This window comes from Oratosquilla oratoria, chromosome 44 (genome assembly GCF_046742065.1).
Source record: "Oratosquilla oratoria isolate Oo_2021 chromosome 44, ASM4674206v1, whole genome shotgun sequence".
Taxonomy (NCBI): domain Eukaryota; kingdom Metazoa; phylum Arthropoda; class Malacostraca; order Stomatopoda; family Squillidae; genus Oratosquilla; species Oratosquilla oratoria.
The window spans coordinates 13029750-13055298 of record NC_134820.1 but is presented as its reverse complement, the minus strand read 5'-3'; the positions used below and the strand labels follow the sequence as shown (position 1 = coordinate 13055298).

At 39.4% G+C, this 25549-nt stretch overlaps 1 pseudogene; it reads right to left on the bottom strand.

The window, feature by feature from the left end:
- Window positions 1-13609: 13609 nt before the first annotated feature.
- LOC143022280 (uncharacterized) lies at window positions 13610-25339 on the bottom strand (annotated as a pseudogene).
- Window positions 25340-25549: the final 210 nt, after the last annotated feature.

Sequence of the window (25549 nt, the reverse complement as noted above, 5' to 3'; positions counted from 1 at the left end):
GATAGAGAGAATCTGATAAAATGGGATGACAGAAATACAAGAGGACACGGAAAGAAAATAAAAAAAGACAGCTATAGAAGAGATTTGAAAAAGAACAGCTTTCCTCACAGAGTAATAGACAGTTGGAACAAGTTAGATGAGAAAGTGGTGTGTGCAAAAACAATACATGAATTTAAAAATAGTTTAGATAAAATGAGATATGAAGACGGGACCCCACGAGCATAGCTCCCCTTCCCGTAAAATACAACTAGGTAAATACAACTAGGTAAATACACACACACACACACACACACAACTCCCCGCCCACGAGAGTTGGAGTATAAATGAAAGGTATAAATGAAAAACAAAATGATAATGCAAGATATGATATTGAAATTCAAAATGTGTCAAAAAGAAATAATCACGAGTTTCTTAAAACCATGTACTTTAATGCTCTTAGTATTAGAAAAAAATTCAAGAAATACAGGCGTATGTCAAAAGCGAAAATCTCGATATGATAGGAATAACTGAGACATGGTTAAATGGTACAGAGTTCGAAGCTGAATTTAATATTGCGGGATTTAAACACTTTCATCAGGATAGAAACCACAAGAAAGGTGGGGGTGTTCTATTGTACGTTAAAAACAATGTTCATGCTTTAATAACTGAGACATGGTTAAATGGTACAGAGTTCGAAGCTGAATTTAATATTGCGGGATTTAAACACTTTCATCAGGATAGAAACCACAAGAAAGGTGGGGGTGTTCTATTGTACGTTAAAAACAATGTTCATGCTTGTGTTTTAGAGAAAGTGAAACAGGATGCATATGATAGTTTGTGGGTTGAGTTAACCCAAACAAATGGACAAAAAATGAATATAGGTGTAATATATAGGCCAAAGACATTATCATTAGCAGACGACAAACTGTTATTTCAAGAACTGTCTAGTTTCTGCAACCGGGATTTATTGATAATGGGTCATTTCAATTTTACTGACATTGATTGGATGACCCTTGAACATGGCCATATAGGTAGTCGCTTGTTTGATTTTCTTGGTGACAATTACTTAATTCAGCATGTAAAAGAGCCCACAAGATATGGAAACTTACTCGATATATTGATCACTAGCCGCGAAAGCATGATAACCGATGTAGAAGTCGGTGAAACTATTGTAAATAGCGATCACAGCTTAATTAGATTCAAACTACTAAAAAAAAAAATAGAATAGATACCTGTGTTTCTAAAATACCCGATTTCAGTAAAGCTCAGTTCATAGGACTACGTCAGGAGCTTCAGCTTACAGATTGGGAGGCAAAATTAAACGAAAGGCCTGTAGATCAGATGTGGGAAATATTTCAAAATACGCTCACTAAGATGATTCAAACTTACATTCCTTTTAAGGACAGACGTCCCCCAAATCAGGCTCGCCCAAAGTGGCTCGACAAAGAAACTGAAAAAAGTATTACTAAAAAGAGACAGGCTTATAAGAAATATAAGTGCTCGGGTGCATCTAATGACTATGAAAGTTATGTATCAATACAGAGAGGTTTAAAAAAGACAATAAGGAAAAGAAAACAGATAAAACAGATAAAAAGGTTCTTAGGAATCACATTGGTCCACTATTATCTGCTGACGGTCAACTTGAATATTCAAATGAAGGAATGTGTAATATCTTAAACAATTATTTTAGCTCGGTATTCGTAAACGAAACACCTCAAGGTGAATTCCAAACTGAAACCTGTGAAAAGTCTAGGGTAAACATACTCACTACGGTAAATATAACAAAAGAAAAAAATAAAAGGTGTATAGACAAACTCAAAGTTAATAAAACACCAGGGCCTGACGGTTGGCATCCATTAGAAATTATTTTCAAGAAATCCATCATATCCGGAGATGTCCCAAGAGAATGGAAGCTAGCTAACGTTACTCCCATATTCAAAAAAGGTGACAAAAAGAAACCAAATAACTATAGGCCTATAAGTTTGACTTCAATTATAGGATAAATAATGGAAACTATCATCAGAGATGCTATCGAACATCATTTAGAAAGTAACCGTTTGATAAATGATAGCCAGCATGGTTTCAGACGGAAACGTTCTTGTGTGACTAACTTACTCGATTTCTACAACACAGTTATCTCGAATTATGACAAATGAAACAATATAGATTTAGTATATCTAGACTTTGCAAAAGCTTTTGATACCGTACCACACGAAAGACTACTTACTAAATTAGCTTTGCATGGAATAAGTGGTAGCCTATTAGGTTGGACTAGTAATTGGTTGATTGGTCGAAAACAGAGAGTTGTTTTAAATGGAAAAACTTCTGGATGGAAAAGTGTTGCAAGTGGAGTTCCCCAGGGTTCCGTTCTTGGGCCACTTCTATTCATAGTATATATAAATGATATAGACCATGGACTAAAATCTACTGTTTCCAAATTTGCTGATGATACAAAACTGTGCGGAATGGCAAATGATCACTCAAACCAATTAGATATTCAAGAAGATTTAGATCAATTACAGCAATGGTCTGAAAAGTGGCTAATGAAATTTAACACAAGTAAATGCAAGGTAATGCACATAGGTAAAAATAACAGTAAGTACGATTACAAGTTATTTGGAAATTCATTAACAAAAGTGGATAGTGAAAAAGATCTTGGCGTAATTATCAGTAACGACCTCAAATCATCCAAGCAGTGTATTTCAGCCTCTGAGAAAGCAAATAAGATTCTAGGACTGATTGTGCGATCTTTTGATTTCAAAAGTCCATCACTCATTAACAAGCTATATAAATAATTAGTTTGTCCACATTTGGAATATGCTATATCTGTATGGTCACTGACCCTCATTAAAGACATTGACAGACTGGAAAAAGTACAATGGCAGGCCACAAAACTGATTCCAAATATCAGAAATAGATGATATGAAAATTGACTAAAACTTATGAATCTGTTTTCCCTAAAAAAGCGTACAGTAGAGTCAGAGGTGACTTGATACAGTTCTTTAAGATTCTAAAAGGAATTGACAACATCAAAAATGACAAATTTTTTACATTGAATGAGAATCAGACAAGAAACAATGGTCTCAAACTGTCCAGAAATAGATTCAATTTGGAAGTAGGTAGAAACAACTTTGCCAACCGTGTAATTAATGAATGGAATAAACTTGATGTACAGGTAGTGCAATGTAGTTCAGTTCGAAGCTTTAAGAATCATTTAGATAAATACCTAAATAAGATGCTGTAATGATTATAATTTATCTTATATTATTTGTTTTTGTTTTGTTATCATTTGTCTGTTTGATTTTCATTTATTATTATATGTCAATTTATTATTATTTACTATTTACCTGTTTGTTTATTATTTAACTATACATATGCATTTATTTATGTATTTTATTTGTTATTTACATTATCATAGTTTTTATTTATTATTTTATTATTAATATGATTTTTTTTCGCATCCGACCTAGATATGGATCAAAAGGTCTCCTGTCGGCATGCTCCGCCTTTGTAATCCTTTGTAATCCTTTGTAACGACTCGCCCCGCAGCGATACTGAAATTATTTCGGCCCTGGGCGGGATTCGAATCCGGACCTCCGTAGTGGCAGCCGGGAATTCTACCAACCGCGTCATCGAGTGTGTGTGTGTGCGCGCGCGCTTGACTGCGTTCATTTCTCTCTACTTGTCCGCACAGACATCTACAAAAATGATTCAGAACGATGTGGTTTGTCTATACTCATGTCTACAAGTTTATCCGTATTCTTCGGGTGTGCAGACACTCTCAACTCTCTCTTCGCGTAATGGGGGAACATTTGCTTACAAATCCAAGCTATAATCTTCAACCCACGGACAGAGTTGGAACCACCACCCATCCGTTAACCTGACACAGTACATAAATCTGTTGTTTTATACAACTGGAGAACTTGAATGGTCGAGTGTTGTGGTTGAGCGTCAGCCACAAATTGATAGGAATCGTCTGCTTCCCACCACAGCGGAAACGGTAGCCATAGGGGCACGACGACGCTGGAAGGCAAAAGGTCTTGGCCTCTTACGGATCAGAGGGGGATGAATCTCCCGTATTGTCGCGGGGAGTTGAATGTCCTACTGGTTCATATGATGATGATGATGATGATGAATCGGCTGCACGTCACAAACTCCTTTATTCAGGACATAGCGGTGCGGTGCATTACAAAAAGACTGTTAGATCTTGAACCCGATCCGGGAACAAAAAACCAACAAAAAAACTCAAAGTCATCAGATAGAAGTGAGGTTGGTGATGGTCTTTAAAGACGAGCGGCTGGCAGATGCTCTTCGAGCTCTATCTTGCTAAACCATCTGGTAGAGGCTTCATCGTTGATCACAGGAAAAGTATCAGAGTAAGATTATAATCAGATGATTTAGATATACTGTACATGGATGGTTATGGTGGCGGAAGTAAAAGGGAATTTTAAAACAGCACACCGGGTAATGGGTAGAAGATAGGTAGCTGGAACAATAGAATTAATACGGTAACGAAGAAAGATCTCAATGAAAATCCATGTGAACAAGTTGTATAGACACGGTAAAGGAAACATGGACTGGAGGTGAAGCTTTTATTCCTGACGTTTCATCTTTGAGAAAGTCGATAGACGAAACGTCAGGAATAAAAGCTTCACCTCCAGTCCATGTTTCCTTTACCGTGTCTATACAAAGATCTCAATAAATGTGAAAATGGGTTTGCAAGAGAATATATCAATGACTGTTTTTATATGGGAGTGAATTGCACCCGAAATTATGACCTTCCTAGCCCCTGCGCCGTAGGCTAGATTGGAACCCGTGCGCTTGGCTTCACTAGTGGCTATAGCACAGCGAGCCTCGCTCCCCCCCGTCCCCCCGCCTCTCTCTCTCTCTCTCTCTCTCTCTCTCTCTCTCTCTCTCTTTCCTTTTTCTTCTTTTTTTCCCAACAAAGTCCATGGGTCACTGTCGAGCGCGCGTCTTTGGATTCGTCTCCTTGTAAGTAAGCAACCCTCAGGTTTGATCCTGAAGGAGGGACTGTCACTTGCCCTGGCTTCCCAGAAGGATATGGCATAGATGAAGTCTCTGGCCGTAACTGAGCGCCTCCTGGCATATTTCTTTTTGTTTTTTAAACATCTTGAATTAGTTATAGAGAGTTAAAACAACTACTCAGAGCTGGAAATAGGTTGATCGTGAACTCACTTTCAACATAAGTAGACCGACATTCCCTATGATTTTGTTTAAGAACGAAGTCTGCATAGGTCTTCGTTGTTTTCACTACATTAATGCTCCCTGTCCCCTCCCATCTATTCGAATGAAATCGCTAGGTAATAAAAATAAGATCAGGAATTGTCATGAAAAGGGGTATGACATAGAGTGTATGAATCACAGGATCATTTTGATATCACCTACTCCTATCCTTTCTACTACGTTCTTAGCGCCTTCGCTGCCGCGTGTGTTTACGGAGATAAATGAAAATGGCTTTCATGCAACAGCCAGAATAAAGAATTAACCCATTAAACTCCGATGACATGATTCTTGTCATTTGGTCAAATAAAACAAAAAGTCATAAAACACCAAAATGTTTGATCAAACACCAGAAATATATGACGTCAGTCCTCGCACGAAGCGGGGACTGACGTCATATTTTTCTGGTGTTTGATCAAACATTTTGGTGTTTTATGATTTTTTGTTTTATTTGACCAAATGACAAGAATCTTGTCATCGGAGTTTAATGGGTTAACTGCCATCCTGCACGAAAGGAATTGAACACACTCTACATCTGGCTATACAGTAAACACAGTATGTCTCTGGAGTAAGTACCGTTTTCTAAGGATGTCTTCATCAAATAACTATCAGTATGGTCGCTTTTGTACCATTTAGTGTTCTGATTATTTCTTGTGGATTCTACGACGACGAAAGGTTTTTTGGAGAAGTGAAATCGCCTTATGAAAACAAGAAACGATAATTGTAATGAAATAATTTTGAAAATACTTTGTAGACAAGATAATTTTATTCAATTTACAATTTCGGTATTTGTTCGACTAAGATTTCGACTGAATTTTTTTTTCGAATAGTGTTAAATGGAAATCACGTAAAGGAAGAATTTCGTTGCAACATAAAACACAAAATGTTAATGTCAGAAACACACCATGTTGTTAATGTTGTTAAGAACTCTGTAACAGTAATCATAAATAGTAAAACAAAAGTATCTCTTTACCAAATGAAACGAAAATAGTGTGGCAAGGGTTAGAATTGTTATTTTTTTTATCAGGTAGGCGTGGAATGAAAGACCTCAGGAGAGAGTTTGATAAAGATTTGATATATTTGACGCTTCGGGTATAAACCATGCTTCAGAGATCCTCCAGAAGACTGAATCAATATGAGCTTGTACACGCAATTCATAGTTCATATTGCCGGCCGCTGCCCCCGGTACCTTCCATCAGCTCTATGGAGGGAACGCCGATCCCCCGCGCCTTAATCCATTACTCTCAACTACTTTCGCTGCTGGGATCGCCCAGAAGAAACAGTTTTCTCTACTTACATTATTAACACATATTTGTACTGCTTCCATGTAATTTCTCATCCAAGGATGGTGTTAAAGGGGTATTGGGAAAGAGTGGGAATGTCTTTTGAAAAAGGAAAAGAGAAGAGATGATAGGGGTTAGTGGAGAATGGTTGTGTATGAATGATGCTCTGAAGCATGGTGGTGAGTGGGGGATGGGGGGTGAGGGAATTTGTGTGAATCATATTTTGACATAGCCTGAAGGGATTTCTCCTCATCTCTTTTTCTGCATGAGGGGATGGAGATGGGGGAGGGGTTGCTGATTAAATGAAGCGGCCTTGCTGTGGATGTGTTGTGCCTTGCTATATTGCTTCTGACCCAGGGCAGTGGGCAAGATGCAGGGATGACCCATCATACAGGAGGAGCCAAGAAAAGAGAGAGGGAGAGGTGGTGAATGGGAGTGGAGTATGTGGGGATGAAATGGGTGGTAGTGGATTTATGCCTTCGACATTACTATCTTCCTTGTAAGGGGGAAATGTCCTTGGGATATGTATGCATTTTGAAAACATTGTTTGTTGTAGTCATTCTTGTAAAATCTACCTGTGGTGTCATCTGCTCTGCATTGGCATCAGAAATTATGCTCATTCTTCATGCATCATCATTGTGTTTAATAAATAGCTTGCAGCATTCAGCACCATCACTATTTGATATTGAATTATGAAAATTGATAAAGAACTGAGGAAAATACACAATTGGGAAGAAAAGAATCAGAGGAAAGAGGTTGAGAGTAATAATATATTAGTAATAATATATTAATGATACATAGAACTGAGAGAAAAAGGCAGGAGAAGATAACTTCCCAGCCACAATGATATAAGTCATGTACAGAACATAACACATGAAATCAAATGATGGGGCCAGATTCTCTTACAAACTAAATGGGTTTTCTTAAAGCATTATGCAAAACAAATGATAAGAGATATTGTTTTTGGAAATTTTGATGAAATTTATCAGATGAATAAGCTTAGAAATTAAATCTAGGAGAAATAATAAGTGAATGACAAAGTAATTACATAGAATAAATATAACAAAAGGGAAAATAAAACAGAACAAGGCAGAAGGTAGGGCATGCAGTGTAGGAATAAATTAAAAAATTATTTAATTTTCTGGAATGGACTGGTATGTTCTAAGCAATACTTGTGGTAAAGCTTTGATTTTTATCCAGTGTGTAAATAATCTCAAATAATGTATCTAACTTGCCATGTTAAGAAGAGTTTTATCTAGTAGTAACAAATCACAATAAGTAATCCATATATTGGCACACTTAAGCTGAGATGAAAAAATATATCTGTATTATGTTGTAGAAATGATTGTTTACTACAAAACTTTTGTGCCATCAAGGAGGTGTAGTGTGAATGTGCTGCAGTACAGTATTTTGTGTAGGAGCTTACTGCAAAAATATTGAAAGTGTCACATTTACTAGACCTACCCTTGCTTTTCTGAGTGCCCAGAGACACCAGTGTAGAACCAATATGGACACAGGAAAGCACCCATCATGCACCAGTATGAAAACTTTTTCAGAGAGGTATCCTAAGAGTTCAAATATATTGAGGGAGGCGAGACTACTCTCAAAGGATAATGAAAAACTCAATATCACTGAAGGAATTATCTGTTTTGCTACAGGATGGCATTGTTAATTGAAATGGCTTAGTTTGGTATACTAACTATACATTGTAATGCCATCAGAACTAATACTAAGAGTTGGTGCTGTATGCTATGTTTTAGAATGCAGATTAACACACAACAAATATTTTCATCAAAAAGCCAATAAAAAATTACTGTTGAGATAAGATTGATTAATTTATTGATTTATTTATTATTTTTTTAATGAATAACATTACAATTAAAAACCATGGTGACTACAGATGGAAATGTTTAAATGGTTGGTGCTGGCAGATCCAAACAGTGTAATGATTTTGGAAGAATTGTGTATGAGCTGGATAAATTGGACCAGTAAAAAACAGTATAGAACTTTGAACAAGATGGGGGGTAGGAAAGAGAGACCAGAAATTATAAAAAAAACAATTGTTTGACCACAAGGCAAAAATTGAATTAAAGGGTTAATATAACAAAAGGAAAGAAAATTAAATTACACTCAACCCTCAATCTAATGGATCCTCAACTTTGTGGACAAAGAATCCCATCTGTTATAGAACCAGACGATGGCCCAATCATCCGTTGCTGTGTCTGATCCAAGTCCAGGCCACCAACATCAGGTGTCAGACCCCATGTGAGAGGGAGGGACTGCCAGTGTCAGTCCACTCTCCTCTCTCTAAGAATGTCCATTCAACAACTTTATTTCTGTTCATTTATTTCATATTTACCTGTCGTGTGTGTTAAAACTAATCAATAATACAACATTACCATATTATTTTCAGGCACAGTAAAAGAAACCAGTAAATGTATACTGTGCCAAATTGCCAACAATATTACCATATTATTTTGAGGTACAGTAAAAGAAACCAATAAATGTATACTATACCAGATTGCCAACAAGAGTTATTTGTCCATTATTTACCAATCAGGTCCATTGTGTTAACATTTGGCAGGAAGAGACCAGTCCTTGCATGCATTTGTCCGTTAAGTGGAGGGTCAAGTGTAAGGACAGTAATGAAAAACAATGAAAAGGTCAAGAAAATGAAGAAAATATAAGAGAAATCAAATAAAGACAAAAAGGGTGGTTAAAATTATAAGAGGTGGCCAAAAAGAGAAAGGCATAAAATCATTCCCACCCATTCCATCCTTAAATACACTCCACTCCCCTCCACCCTCCCTCTTATCTTAGCACCTCCTGGATGACAGGTCATCCCTGCACCTTGTCCACTGCCCTGGGTCAGAGGCAGTCTTGCAAGGCACAGCACATGCACAGCAAGGCTGCTTCATTAAATTGGTGCCCCCCCCTCTCCGCCCCCGCCCCCCCCCCCCCATGCATAAAAGGAGAAGAGGGGGAGAAATCTCTTCAGGCTGCATCAAATTTTGCTCACACATACAAAGGATTACAAAGGATTACAAAGGCGGAGCATGCCGACAGGAGACCTTTTGGTCCATATCTAGGTCGGATGCGAAAAAAATCATAATAATAATAAAATAATAATAATAAAAAAAAACTATAATAATGTATGCAACAAACAAAATACATAAACAAATGCATAGGTATAGTTGAATAACAAACAAACAGGTAAACAGTAAATAATAATAAATTGACACATAACTAATAATAAATGAAAATCAAACAGACAAATGATAACAAAGCAAAAACAAATAATATAAAATAAATTTTAATCATTACAGCATCTTGCTTAGGTGTTTATCTAAATGAGTCTTAAAGCTTCGAACTGAACTACATTGCACTACCTGTGCAGGAAGTTTATTCCATTCATTAACTACACGGTTGGCAAAGTTGTTTCTACCTACTTCCAAATTGAATCTATTTCCGGATAGTATGAGACCATTGTTTCTTGTCTGATTCTCATTCAATGTGAAAATTTGGTCACTTTTGATGTTGTCAATTCCCTTTAGAATCTTAAAGACCTGTATCAAGTCACCTCTGAGTCTACGCCTTTTTAGGGAAAACAGATTCATATGTTTTAGTCGATTTTCGTATGATTTATTTTTGATATTTGGAATCAGTTTTGTGGCTCGCCGTTGTACCTTTTCCAGTCTGTCAATGTCTTTAATGAGATTCGGTGACCATACAGAAACAGCATATTCCAAATGTGGATGAACTAACGATTTATATAGCTTGTTAATGAGTGATGGACTTTTGAAATCAAAAGATCGCGCAATCAGTCCTAGAATCTTATTTGCTTTCTCAGAGGCTGAAATACACTGCTTGTATGATTTGAGGTCGTTACTGATAATTAAGCAGAGATCTTTTTCACTATCCACTTATGTTAACGAATTTCCAAATAACTTGTAATCGTACTTGTTATTGTTTCTACCTATGTGCATTACCTTGCATTTACTCGTGTTAAATTTCATTAGCCACTTTTCAGACCATTGCTGTAATTGATCTAAATCTTCTTGAATATCTAATTGGTTTAAGTGATCATTTGCCATTCCGCACAGTTTTGTATCATCAGCAAATTTGGAAACAGTAGATTTTAGTCTATGGACTATATCATTTATATATACTATGAATAAAAGTGGCCCAAGAACGGAACCCTGAGCAACTCCACTTGTAACATTTTCCCATCTAGAAGTTTTTCCATTTAAAACAACTCTTTGTTTTCTACCATTCAACCAATTACTAGTCCAACTTAATAGGCTACCACTTATTGCGTGTAAAGCTAATTTAGTAAGTAGTCTTTCGTGTGGGATGGTATCAAAAGCTTTTGCAAAGTCTAGATATATTAAATCTATATTGTTTCTTTTGTCCTAATTCGATATAACTGTGTTGTAGAATTCGAGTAAGTTAGTCACGCAAGAACATTTCCGTCTGAAACAATGCTATCATTTATCAAACGGTTACTTTCTAAATGATGTTCGATAGCATCTCTGATGATAGTTTCCATTATTTTTCCTATGATTGAAGTCAAACTTATAGGCCTATAGTTATTTGGTTTCTTTTTGTCACCTTTTTTGAATATGGGAGTAACGTTAGCTAGCTTCCATTCTCTTGGGACATCTGCGGATATGATGGATTTCTTGAAAATAATTTCTAATGGAAGAACAATCTCATTCTTAATTTCCTTTAAGATTCTTGGATGCCAACCGTCAGGCCCTGGTGTTTTATTAACTTTGAGTCTATCTATACACCATTTGATTTTATCTTTTGTTATACTTACCGTAGTGAGTAAGTTTACCCTAGACTTTTCACAGGTTTCAGTTTGGAGTTCACTTTGAGGTGTTTGGTCTATGATTACCGAGCTAAAATAATTGTTTAAGATATTACACATTCCTTCGTTTGAATATTCAAGTTGACCGTCAGCAGATAATAGTGGACCAATGTGATTCCTAAGAACCTTTTTATCTCTAATGTAACTATAGAATTGTTTGGGATTCTCTTTGGATTTATCAGCGATGTTCATTTCGTATTGTGGTTTTCTTTTTCTTATTGTCTTTTTTAAATCTCTCTGTATTGATACATACCTTTGATAGTCATTAGATGCACCCGAGCACTTATATTTCTTATAAGCCTGTCTCTTTTTAGCAATACTTTTTTCAGTTTCTTTGTGGAGCCACTTTGGGCGAGACTGATTTGGGGGACGTTTGTCCTTAAAAGGAATGTAAGTTTGAATCATCTTAGTGAGCGTATTTTGAAATATTTCCCACATCTGATCTACAGGTCTTATAAACTGAGCCTTACTGAAATCGGGTATTTTAGAAACACAAGTATCTATTCTAAAAAAATTTAGGAGTTTGAATCTAACTAAGTTGTGATCGCTATTTGCAACAGATTCACCGACTTGTACATCAGTTACCATGCTTTCGCGGCTAGTGATCAATAGATCGAGTAAGTTTCCATATCATGTTGGCTCTTTTACATGCTGAATTAAGTAGTAGTGTCATATGGCTTTTACACCTCCAACTTTGTATTTGCTAGCCAGTCTATGAATGTTTGATTTGCTTCATAGATAGTCTGGTAACCCCCAGGCACTGCTGTGATTGGGCAGTGCAGTACGAGATGGTCTGTATCTTGGGGTGAGTTATGACAAGATGGGCACATTGGGGAATCTTTGTAACCCCAGCGATGCAGGTTAACGGCTGTTTTGCCTTGTTGTGATATCAGGCTGTTGACTTGTGTCCATTCTCTTCTGGTTAGGTTGGAAAATCCAGGTAGTATTTTGGTCGGGTCTGTTACTAAGTTTCCCCCAGTGGGTAGTTTCCTTGTCCATTCTTCTTGCCAGGCTTCTTTTAGGTTGAAATTTTTGTTTTTTGTTTTAAAGAAAGGTTTTCTTGATTTTAGCCTCGTTATTATTGGGGCCTCCTCCATTATTTGCTGAATTAAGTAATTGTCACCAAGAAAATCAATCAAGTGACTACCTATATGGCCATGTTCAAGGGTCATCCAATCAGTGTCAGTAAAATTGAAATCACCCATTATCAATAAATCCCGGTTGCAGAAACTAGACACTTCTTGAAATAACAGTTTGTCGTCTGCTGATGATAATGTCTTTGGCCTATATATTACACCTATATTCATATTTTGTCCATTTGTTTGGGTTAACTCAACCCACAAACTATCGTATGCATCCTGTTTCACTTTCTGTAAAATACAAGCGTGAACATTGTTTTTAACGTACAACAGAACACCCCCACCTTTCTTGTGGTTTCTATCCTGATGAAAGTGTTTAAATCCCGCAATATTAAATTCAGCTTCGAACTCTGTACCATTTAACCATGTCTCAGTTATTACTATCATATCGAGATTTTCGCTCTTGACATACGCCTGTATTTCTTGAAATTTGTTCCTGATACTATGAGCATTAAAGTACATGGCCTTAAGAAACTGGTGATTATTTCTTTTTGACACATTTTGAGTTTCAATATCATGTCTTACATTATCATTTTTTTTATTTGTTCCTTGCTGTATATTATTATTTGGTCCTTCATTGAGATTCAATGCCTCATTAACATTTCTCCCATCAAAATTAACATTTCCTCCCATCACGGTCATCTGGTCGATCACGGTCATCCGATCTCTTTTGTACATTTTGTCCCCCTACGTCACCGTGATTCACGCCGGTGTAGACGTTTGAGGACACTCCCCCAAAACATGACTCCCGGAGTCTCCTGAACCTAGTTTGAAAATACTCCCCAGTTAAATGAAACTAGATTGACAACACTCCCCAGTGAAATGAAACTAGATTGACAACACTCCCCAGTTAAATGAAACTAGATTGACAACACTCCCCAGTTAACTGAAACTGGTTTCAAATTACTCCCCATCAGGTTGAAATGACTCCCATTATTGGATGCTTGATTTTTTTTTTATTAAGGTTGCTCCCCCCATACAAAAAACAAAAAACAAAAACAAAACTACTAATTACACTATACATGATTCCCTTTTTTTCTTGAATTACAATAACCTATTTATTATGACCTATTTATTACTTATTACAAATTACACTACACAGGGATAACTACATTGAAATGGTTGCCTGCGTTATTCTCAAGGTACACTGAATCCTTTAGGATTTTACTACCTTTTGGCCTATGTATATGCCATGTGTGAATAGATTCAAAATTTGCCCAAACACATACATTTACTTGAAACATGTTGGCTGCTGCAATAATCTCTGTAGTTGTTCCCCACACTTTATCCTTACGCATTGAATCAACTTTGATGTTTTCACTGGTGGAAAGGAAATCGCATTTCAAGCTTCTGACAACAGGATGTTGGTCGTCTTCTCCAGTGATAGCGAATGTCATGGGACGAAAAAAAAACAATTTCCATCACCTTTAATTACTTTGACAGCAAGGGGTTCACTTGTGTTTTTGAAAGTCTTATATATTTTTCCAGAGGGACCAGATTTTTTTCTTAAATATCAGACATCCACCAGAGTTGTTGCAGATTGGTCGCTGTGTTGCAACTGTTATTGGATTAAATTTGTAGATAATCTCCTGTTGCTGAACCCGTATGATCTGGACAATTGGAGATGGCTCTGACAGAGAAGTTGGAGATGGTGGGTCTGATGAAGAACTTGGTGCTAAAACTTCTGGAGCACGTTCGTAGAAGGGCTTCAGGTTGCATTCATTCACTTTATTTTTAAGGGGGATATTCGTGGATACATTAATGAGATAGTACAGTCCCTTTTCACAAACTTGAACCACCTCATAGGGACCATCCCATGGATCAGTTTGTTTGCCTCCTTTTCTATCTGCTCTGCGTAGGTTGTAGCGCAGCACCTTGTCGCCACTTCAACAGCTCCCTTTGTTCTTAAAGGGCGAGCCTCTATCCATTTAGAAAAATAACAAACAGCCATCACAATGGCGACATGACCATTGGAGGACCTGAGAAAAATCACCATTGTAAATCATATACGTTTATGCAAGTTCCTTTTTCTTCTTCTTCTTCTTCTTCTTATTATTATTATTATTATTATTATTATTACTATTATGATGATGATGATGCTAAAATAGAATATCACATTTATATGTTTTTATAAAACCAAACTCACTTTGTTAAGGAACATAGGTCTATTCCAATTTGGTGCATAATTTGAGGCTTAATTGGGATACTGTGCAGTTTCAAGTTAATTTTCTTGAATACTGTGCTGGATTTTTGGCACCGCAAGCAAGTTTTGATAGTTTCATTTACGTCAGATACAACTTTGCGCCACCAATATCTTTGCATTATACGATCGACGACTTTTTCTCTGCCCACGTGTCCTCCCAAGGCAACAGATTCGTCGCTGTAACCAGATCCTCGGTGACTAGCCAGTACAATGTCAAGCTGGTATTGGCGATCCTTAATCACCCGAAGGAAGCGAACTTCTGCAATCACAAAAATAAACAATCACAATACTATATCTTTCCTATTCGGTTTATGAACATACTTCAGACAGTCGTCTTGGATTGTGAATGCCTGACACTTCCTTCGAAAATTAGCTTTTTTTCCCTTGTTGTTTCCAACATGCACTGGATAATTTTTTTACCGCAGAAACTCTTCCACCTCGTCCATTTCAGTATTAAAGTCCATTACAGCAATAACGAATGTGTAGTCATTTCAATCTAGGTTCATTCGAATGGGGAGTCATCTCAAACTAGGTTCATTCGAATGGGGAGTCATCTCAAACTAGGTTCATTCGAATGTGGAGTCATTTCAAACGGGTGGGGAGTCGTCTGAAACTAGTTTCAAGTGACGGGGAATCATCTGAACCTAGGTTGATCTGAGTGCGGGAGTCTTTTGAAACGGGGATTCACTTGAACCGGCTACACCGGCCTCCCGTCGTTCATTGACATTATGTCCGGCATCCCTTCCTAAAATGATATTTTGTCCTCCAGTGACATTATATCCTACCGTGACATTTTCTCCTCCATTATCATTACATCCTATCGTGATATTTTGTCCACTATCATTACTTCCCATCGTGATCTTTTGTCCTCCACTGTCATTACATCCCATTGCGACATTTTGTCCCATGACATTACATCCTGTAACATTTCGTCCTCTACCGACATTATATCCTAAAACTATATTTTGTCCTATACTGGCACATTGTTTTACATTAATGTTATACACTACACTGATATTTTGGCCTTTATTGACATTCCATCCGGTATCCCTTCCTAAAATTGTATTTTGTCCTCCACTGACATTATATCGTACTGTGACATTTTCTCCTCCATTATCATTACATCCTATCGTGATATTTTGTCCTCCACTATCATTACTTCCCATCGTGATCTTTTGTCCTCCACTGTCATTACATCCCATTGCGACATTTTGTCCTATGACATTACATCCTAATGTAAGATTTCGTCCTGTACCGACATTATATCCTAAAATTATATTTTGTCCTATACTGGCACATTGTTGTACATTAATGCTATACTCTACACTATTTTCCCATGCACATTGTATTTGCCCTTCCCTTTGGGCCTGTACCCTAAAAAAGGAGCTAGCTCATTACAAACTCTCACAATGAGGTTTGTAAGAAGATCTTTGCCTCTGCGGGTAAGGTGGATCCCATCAGAAGCGTAAAGGTCATGGCGCCTAGAAAAGAGATACCAAGGATCAAGAAAGTGGTATCCCAATTGTGTGCACAAGTGCGATATCCTATCATTGATCCCTATGGCTCTACTGTTCCAACACGAGCCTGCGTAGATCCTCGGGAGGATCCCACAGACTACGTGACGACTCCCACGTTCCTTCATCTCCTGAAGGAGGACCTTGTAATTCCGAACAAGTTCCTCTGATCTCACCCTACCTACATCGTTACTACCCGTATGAACAATCGTAACCGTGTTCTTCCGTCCTTGCTCCCTGATGGACTGGGTACAGTCGGCGATCCCACGGCCCGGTTGACATACAAGCTTGCAACGTCGCTTTGTCTTCCGCTGCAGGATGTCGTCATAGCCTCGCACCATGGAGTCCCCCACCACCAAGAACTCCTGGTTTTCAGCCACTTCATCCTCCAGTAGAGCAAAACGATTAGCTAGAGCCAGCGGTTGCTCCACAGGGCACACGTCCACCGAACGCGGGCTCGACAAACGGGACCCCACGGAGCGCCACTCGCTCACGGCAGTGACAGTAGGTGAAGAAGTGCAACGCTCTTTGGGTGTTTTTTTTTTTTTTTTTTTTTTTTTTTTTTTTTGGGGGGGGGGGTTTCACTCTTCTCACGGAGCGCACTCCTGAGAAGACGAATTTCCTCCTCACACATCCTGAGCCGAACCTCTAGGTTCACGCAACCTTCACAAGCCATTTCGCTCCTCCTTTACCAATAAAAACGGCAAAGAGAAAATACAAATCAACGACAACAAAAAACAGTAACAAAACGTTCTCTAATAAACTAAATACACGAAGCTTACTCTGCTTATCTTACACTATTTCTCGTGCCTTTGGAGTACAGTAACAGAAAACTGTTTTGAATTTAAATAGAACACTACAGTTTATCTTATATCTGTAACTGTATAGCGCTATACATATACAATTACAAAAAACACAACACAATCACTTAACACTTTCGGAGATATAAATTTGACAGGTATTCGCTAGTTGGTGTCTGTGCAGAAAAACGAGCTCTCTAGCTGAGGTCACGAGCAGACTGAGCTGAGGTGACCCTTCATCCCCCCACCCATTCCACCTCATGCATCACAACATCATCCATATACAACCATTCTCCATTCACCCTTTTCTTCTGTCCTCTCCCGTCCTTCCTCAACAGACATTCCTCTCTTCCCCAAAGCCCCCTTCACCCCATCCATCCATCACATCCTAGAACGTCCCCTCATGTTCACTCCCTCCACATCTGCCTTCCATACCTCTTTTACTAGTCTTTCTTCACTCATTCTTTCCATGTGTCCAAACCATCCTAATACTCTTTCATCAACCCTATCTCCCAACTTCTTTTCCACTCCTGTTCTCCTCACCTCCTCATTTCTCACTCTATCTAGCCTAGTAACCGCCATCATACATCTCAGACACCTCATTTCAAACACATTCACACTCCTTCTCTCTTATGTTCCATGTTTCTGCTACATACAGTGCTGTTGGCACAATCACTCCTTCATACAATCTCCTTTTAGCATCCGTTCCCAAATGTCTATTCCTCATTACACTTTTTGATCCACCAAGGCATTTACTCGCTTCTCTCAATCTACATTGTACCTCCACCTCCACTCCACCTTTTCCTGCCACATTTGCACCCAAGTATCTAAAACTATCCACTTCCTCCAGTCGCTCTCCCTTTGTGCTTATTTCCAGTCTGCTGCCACTTTCACCCCATGTACATCTCATCACCTTACTTTTACCCACATTTATCTTCAGCTCTCCTTCACACACACTCCCGAACTTTGTCACCAACTTCCCCAATCCCTCCTCCAATCCTGCCACAAGCGCAGTGTCGTCCACAAACAACAGCTTAATCACCTCCCACTTTTCTCAATTATCTTTAACCATCTCCAATCCCTGACCCACCACACCTTGCATTTACCTCTCACACCACCCCATCCATGTACAAGTTGAAGAGCCAGGGCGACATAATGCATTCCTGATGAAGTCCCACCTGTACCTCCAACCACTCACTCTCTCCATTTCTAATCCTGACACATGCTCTACTACTCTTGACAGCTCTTAGAAGCTTTCCTCCTATCCCGTATATCCGCAAAACCTCCCACAATGCCTTCTTGTCTACCCTGTCGTAAGCCTTTTCCAGATCCATAAAGGCCCAAAAAACATCCTTCCCCTTTCCTATAGCTTTCTCACATATCTGTCTTACCACAAAAATCTGATGTACACAACCTCTACCCGTCCTAAATCCACACTGTTCCTCACCAATTACTCCCTCTGTTCCTCTCCTAATCCTCTCAATCAAGGTCCTCCCATAAGCCTTTCCAACTACACTTAACAAGCTAATCCCTCTGAAACTACTACATTGACACTTGTCCCCTTTTCCCTTGTAAAGTGGAACTATACAGGCACTCCTCCAGTCCCCCGGCACTCTACCCTCTCTCCAGCAAACATTAGATAACCTCACCAGCCAGTCCACCATCACTGTACCTCCTTTTTTTTTAGACATTCTGTATGGCATCCATCCAGACCAGGTGCCTTACTTGCTTTCATCATCTTAACAACTGCTTTCACTTCATCCATCCTTATTTCTCCTCCATTTTCCTCACTCATCACTCTCATTTTCTTAGCATTTCCCACTGCAACTATCTTTCCCTCCCTATCCTCCTTCACATTTAGCAACTCCCTAAAATATTGTGCCCATCTTCCCCTTACTGCCTTCTCTTCCATTATCCTCCCCGTGTGGGGTATTGGCTGCATGTTAATGTGGCAAAGTAGCATGCAGTTGATACTTTAGGGTCTATATGGGGCGCCCCTACAGACCAGAGCCACACATCATTTTGTCTGTGATAGAGGAAAACTCTGTTCAAAGAGAAATGATGACACTTTTATACTACAACTGTCCCTCCATTATGCTGTCTCCCAACCCCTTGTTACTGTCCTGTACAATTTCTCTGAATATTCATTTCCTTTTTCGCCTACCTACCCTGTGGTGGGGGTAAAAGAGTACTGCCACCAAGTATTTGCACTAGGATCGTAAGAGGCGAGAAAAAAGGGACGGGGATTGGGACCAGGCATCCTTCTCCTTATAGCCCCACAGGGGACATTCCTAGAGAAGCTTTGATAAGAAAAAGGAATGGCATGAGGAACATTTACTAGTAAGAAAAGAAGGTAAAAAAATAGTGCAAACAATAATAAGTAGTGAGAAAGGCATTCATGAAGAAAGAGAAGTTTTTAGGTTAGGTAGATTTGTAGGTGGTAGATGGAGCATTAATGGACTATGTAGTGGTAAATAGGATTATGATAGGAAGAGTTAAGGATGTACATGTGCTAAGGGGAGAGGGTGGGGAATATCAGATCCTTTTTTGGTGGAAGGTAAGTTGAGAGTGGAGGATAGATGGAGAAAGAGGAAAGGGACAAAAGGTAGGGAGGTGCTTAGAGTGAACTCTTTAAATGAAAAGGAGAAGGAGTACAAAGAGAAGCTGAAGGAGGAGTGGGAGGGAGTGAAGGATAGAGTGGAGCTAGGTGTGGAGGAGGAATGGGGATGGTTCAAGGAGGGAGTCACAAAGTGTGCAAAGATGGTGTGTGGAAGAAGAAGGACAGGAGGAAATAGAAGGAAGGGTAGTGAATGGTGGGATGAGAAAAGAAAGAAGGTTGTAGAAGAGAAGAAGCGAGCTTTGACAGATTGGTTACAAAATAGGACGAGGGAGTCATATGAGAGGTACAAAGAAAAGAAAAGAGAAGTAAAGCAAAAGGTAAAGGAGGCAAAGAGGAGAGCAGATGTGAAATGGGGTAAGAGTATGACAGAAAATTTTGAAAGTAATAAAGAGATGTTTTGGAAAGAAATTAAGAGAGGAAGAGGAGGCGAATCAAGTAGAGAAGAAATGGTAAAAGGTGCAGATGGAGAGATGATAATGGAAGAGAAGGCAGTAAGGGGAAGATGGGCAGAATATTTTAGGCAGTTGCTAAATGTGAAGGAGGATAGGGAGGGAAAGATAGGTGCAGTGGGAAATGCTAAGAAAATGAGAGTGATGAGTGAGGAAAATGGAGGAGAAATAAGGAAGGAAGAAGTGAAGGCAGTTGTTAAGATGATGAAAGCAGGTAAGGCACCTGGTCTGGATGGATGCCATGCAGAATGTCTGAGAAAAGGAGGTACAGTGATGGTGGACTGGCTGGTGAGGTTATTTAATGTTTGCTGGAGAGAGGGTAGAGTGCCGGAAGACTGGAGGAGTGCCTGGAGGGAAAGGAAGAGGAGGAGTGAAAGAAGGTGAATTAATATTACTTCAGGTGTTAGAGAGCAAGTGTCTGATGTTCAGGTGAACCGTCACTGGCTGCTTTAATCCGATTTACCACGAATGATATCATGTGGCGATGGCAGCAGGACGAAAAGGAGTCGAATCTTGTCGTCCTTTGAAGGGTGGGTTAACCTCTGCCTATTGCCGAGTAAAAGTCTTGGCAACAACAAGGAAGGAAGGAAGGAAGGAAGGAACTGTAAATGTTTCGAATAACTGTTGCCCGAACAAAGTTAGGTCGAGATCAGGTTAGCCTCTTCCCTTTGCTAAAGTCCCACTCCAGCGGCAGTGAAAGTCGTCTGTAGAAAAACAAGGACATTTGTAAACAACCCATATTGGGTTCAATCGAGATAAGATCCTCCTCCTCTCTGCAGAGGTGGGGGGGGGGGTAGGAGCACCTTCCTCATTGTCGAGTAAAATGGCGTGGGAGGACTTGTCCGTATAACGTACAACTGGGTCAAGGAATGGCGAAATGGTCAAGGACAAGAGGAGGAAGAGGGTCGAGTTGGCGCTAACGAGAGAATAAGTTTTGGGAGAGGGGAACCCACAGAACGGGGTCACAGCTGGAATACAGTTAAACCACGATTCATTTTTAATTTCCTTCTGGACAAGAGAGCAACCACTTAACGAGGTTAAATATGGGATTGACGTGATTCTTACTTTTCCCTGAGCAAGGCGCTCGTGTATCGGACGAGGGTTAAATTGAGGTGATTTTAATTAACTGCTGGGCAGAGCTCACGGCGCGCACATGTAGTACTTACAGGAATAAGGTTCAAGGAGCTGATTGTAAGCTTTGCTGATCAGAGGGCAACTGCATAGCGTGACTGGAAGATGATTAAATTTAGACTAGTCTCTGTCCACCATTGAGCAGAGGGCACACACAATTAGTTTAATTTAACATAAGGAGAGTATAGATATTGGAACAGCTGTTATGACACCAGAAGTAAGATTGAACCTTTCGCCAGTCTCGTGTTCGGCGGAAGATACACGCACACACACACACAGAGACCTACCCAGAGATCGGCAAATAATGAGCTCTGAGCTCACTGCCGTAGGGTGGTGTCTGGCTGTCTCGACAGAGACTGCAGCAGATCCGAGGTGAATACACACACACACGCACGCACGCACACGCACACATTGTGTTATGTTTTGGTGTGTGTGTTTGTGTGAAATACATGTTTTGTTGGTTTTGTTCGTTGAACATTGATTTTAAGTGCAACTGATGTATGGTTCATTTTGTGCACTAATAAAATATATACCATGGATTTGAAGAAATCATATTTGATTTTTTCCAATTACGAAGGGTTCGGTGAACGCACGCATAAAACTTGCGAGATTTCTAACAAGGATAAGAACCACTGGATGAGAGATTTCTAACAAGGTTAAGAACCACTGGATGAGAGGAAGTACGTACCCCACGGTAAACCGAGTAAGATAAGGTCACACAGGGGAGTGACCCACCCTCAGACAAGTTTACAGTCACTCACTTCCAACAACAAGAAGGAGGAGGAGGGGGCAGTGATGTAAAGAGTTGCTGGAGTTACGAAGGACCTCGAGGAGTTTTGCAGGGTCAAGGGCAAAGTCGGGATGGGGCAAGAGGGGGAAAGGGAGGGAGGCCAGGAAGACCCAAGTAAGCATTATATATATATATATATATATATATATATATATATATATATATGTATGTATGTATGTATATATGCTAGTAAGAATGCGGGTACGTGTGTTCACTTATGCAAAGTAGACCACTTGGAAAAAGAAACTAACGAAGCAGAGCGCTTTCGTATATTACATCTTCGCACTGAAGATGTAATACACGAAAGCGCTCTTCATCGTATGTTTCTTTTTCCATTTGGTCTACTTTGCATATATATATATATATATATATATATATATATATATATATATATATATATATATATATATATATATATATAAATCAAATCAGCCATCCTGAGTCGACTGCTGAACAAAGGCCTCTTTCATAGCATTCCATGATTCACACAACCGTGCCAACCTTTTCCATGTCACTCCTACAAACTTTTCAATCTCATCTCTCCACCTTCTGTCTGGTCTCCCTCTTCTACGCTTCCCATCTTATGGCGTCCACTCAGTAACACACTTGCTCCATCACTCATCAGTCATTTGTACTAACTTACCTGTCCAATTCCACTTCCTCTTTTACTGCCTCCACAATATCTTTCACTCTAGTCTGGTCTCTCACCCAACTTGCTCTCGTTCGGTCTCTCAGTGTTATTTCCGTCATTGATATCTCCATTCTTCTCTGTGCATTGCTTAGCTTTGTCTCCATCGCCTTCGTCATTTTCCAAGTCTCACACCCGTAGATTATTGCTGGCAGAAGGCATTGATTGTAAACTTCACGCTTCAAACATAAAGGTAAAGAGCCTTTCAGGATTTGATTATACTTACCAAACACTTTCCAACCAATTGTAATACGCCTATTTATTTCATCATGATCTTTGGTCACTTGCACCATCTGGCCTAAATAATTAAACTCTTCAACATTTTCATCGTTTATAATCTCTTTAATATGAACTTTCGTGTTGAACATTACATTTTTAAACCTACTTTGAGACTTTCCTTGTTCAGATCACTCAGCATATCTTGCAAGTCTTCTTTCAAAAAATCTATCGATATATATATATATATATATATATATATATATATATATATATATATATATATATATATATATCACTGCTATACAGTTGATTTAACATGTAATGTTTGCATTTTGATGTGTACAAGATTCATGTAATTTTATAGTTATGCCTTTTTCTTTCTTTTTCAGGTAATTACTCGAGATGGTTTCTAAAATCTTTTTTGTATTTTTGGCTATCGTGAGTATTAAACTTTCATTTTCATTTTTTTTTCCTGTTTATTGCAATTTGTTTTAATAAGGAATTTAAAAATAGGCAAATTTGCTATGGTGTAGAAGTATGAATTCAGGTACTTTTATTGTTATTATATTGTTAATTGTGTTAGTATTCATAATTATTACTATAGGTATTATTATTGTGAATATAAATGAATGTAATTTATAGTCATTATACAGTATGTATATAAAGATGAATAGATAAGATAAGAATGAAGGAGACTAAGAGAGACCATAAGGCCTACACAAGGCAGTTCCGAATGAATGAAAGCCCGAAACCTGACTTTGGAAAAAGGCAGAGTTGGATCCCTGGCTGGGCTGGGTTGTTCCCACCACCGAACTCACGAGGCGCATTTCGCCCGGTGATCGTCTTAAGGGTTTAAATGATGAACTTATATGGCAGGGAAAAAAACATCATAGTGCAGTTACACGTGACGATTTTATTCATTAGAGAAGAAGTTTTTCTGTCTTCCGCCTGGAAATCTTAATGGAGGGGCGCTTTTTTGGTTTAATCAGAAAGATATTGTCTTTTTTTTCAGAAGCGGTTGCAGACCATAAAGACGTATTACTTTATACGTAGGTCTTTGTGGCTGTAGCCATGCGATTTTATTCAGCTGAGGGAGAACCCTTTAACTGCTGTAAGGCTCAAAGAAAAGAAGATTGGCCCTTTCCGTCTTTCGGATGCAGTCACAGAACGTTACTATTTAATGTTTGACAGATGATGTGTTGTGAAAAATTGCTCAGTGCTTGTTTCGTTTGTCCTCTTTGAACATGAATTGTTCTACCCACCAGATGGTAGCTCTGCTGTCTGGGTTTGGGTCCAGCATGCCCCACAGAACCTTTAAGAGAGTCCTCTCGTGATGGTCTTGGAATCTTCCTGGCTTTAGGGCTTGGAGAAGTGGTCGCCCTTTCTTGCAGCAGGCCAGATAGTACCTCATTTGGTCTTTCGTTTTGAGCCTTAATGTTGTGGGGTGGAAGTATGGCAGACGATCCATGCAGAGTTCGTAGAGAAGGGACCCGAGAGCCCAAACATCAGCCATTCCTCCGGCGTATGGATGTTGGGCTGTGTCCAGCACTTCGGGAGCCATATACCAAGGTGAGCCTTGCACACTCTTGATCTGCCGCTGGTAAACGTTTGAAACTCTTGCCGAGAAGCCGAAGTCGATGATTTTGACGACCTTTGAATCGGCGGTGAGGACGACGTTTTCTTGTTTGAGATCAAGATGAACAAAGTGGTGTGAGTGCATGTAGGACACTGCGGACACGATCTGCCTGAAGTAGGAAAGAATCCGACTGCCCCATGCAAGAGAAGGCGACTTGTTGTGCCTTTCCATGGCTGCTAAGAGTGTACCACCAGGACAGTATTCGGTCAGGATGATTTTGCAGTATACGTCGGTTGCAACGTCCACCAGTTTGATTATGTTGATATGGTGGAGGGTGGAAAGGGCCGCGATTTCATTGGAGACATCGCTTGTGCATTGATCCTTCTGGATGGGAATCTTGGCAACACTTATGGAACCCGTTGCCTTACTGGAAGCGAGGACCGTCCGTGCAAAGCCTCCATCAGCCAGGAAGCACTTGATACTGTAATTATCCTCGAAAAGTATGCTTGTTGGCTCTTTAAAAGTTCCTGAAGATCTTGATTGAGACCCACATGTTTTATATGACGACGGATTTAGTTTATCTTTTGTCGAATGGTTTGCCGTCGTTACTTTGTCTGTTGGTGGGCTCTTAGCTGGTTTAGGATCTGGTGTCGTCTTTACTTTGGAGTTGTTGGTCACCACGGGCACTTCATGGGCGGGGCGAGGAGACTTTTCACTGGAATCCTGTTGAGGAACGCTTTTCGTACAACAGGCGAGGAGCGAGTGCAAGCAGACGTAAAGTCTGTAAGTGCCTCGGCGCAATCGCTCGAGGTTGAGGTGACGAAGCTTGATCATCGTGTCACAACTTTGTCCAAGCCGGTCCCGGGAGGGGAACTGTCCAGGTAGTTGATCGTCGAGAACAGATTTGCTCAAATAAGGCGTGCAGGGCTTGTTGCCGGTAGGTTATGATGGAAACACATGCCGACAAAAGACAAGGTCGATTGCAGAATAGGAAATGATCACATCAATAAATGAATAGATAAGTAAATAAATGAATAACCAGAT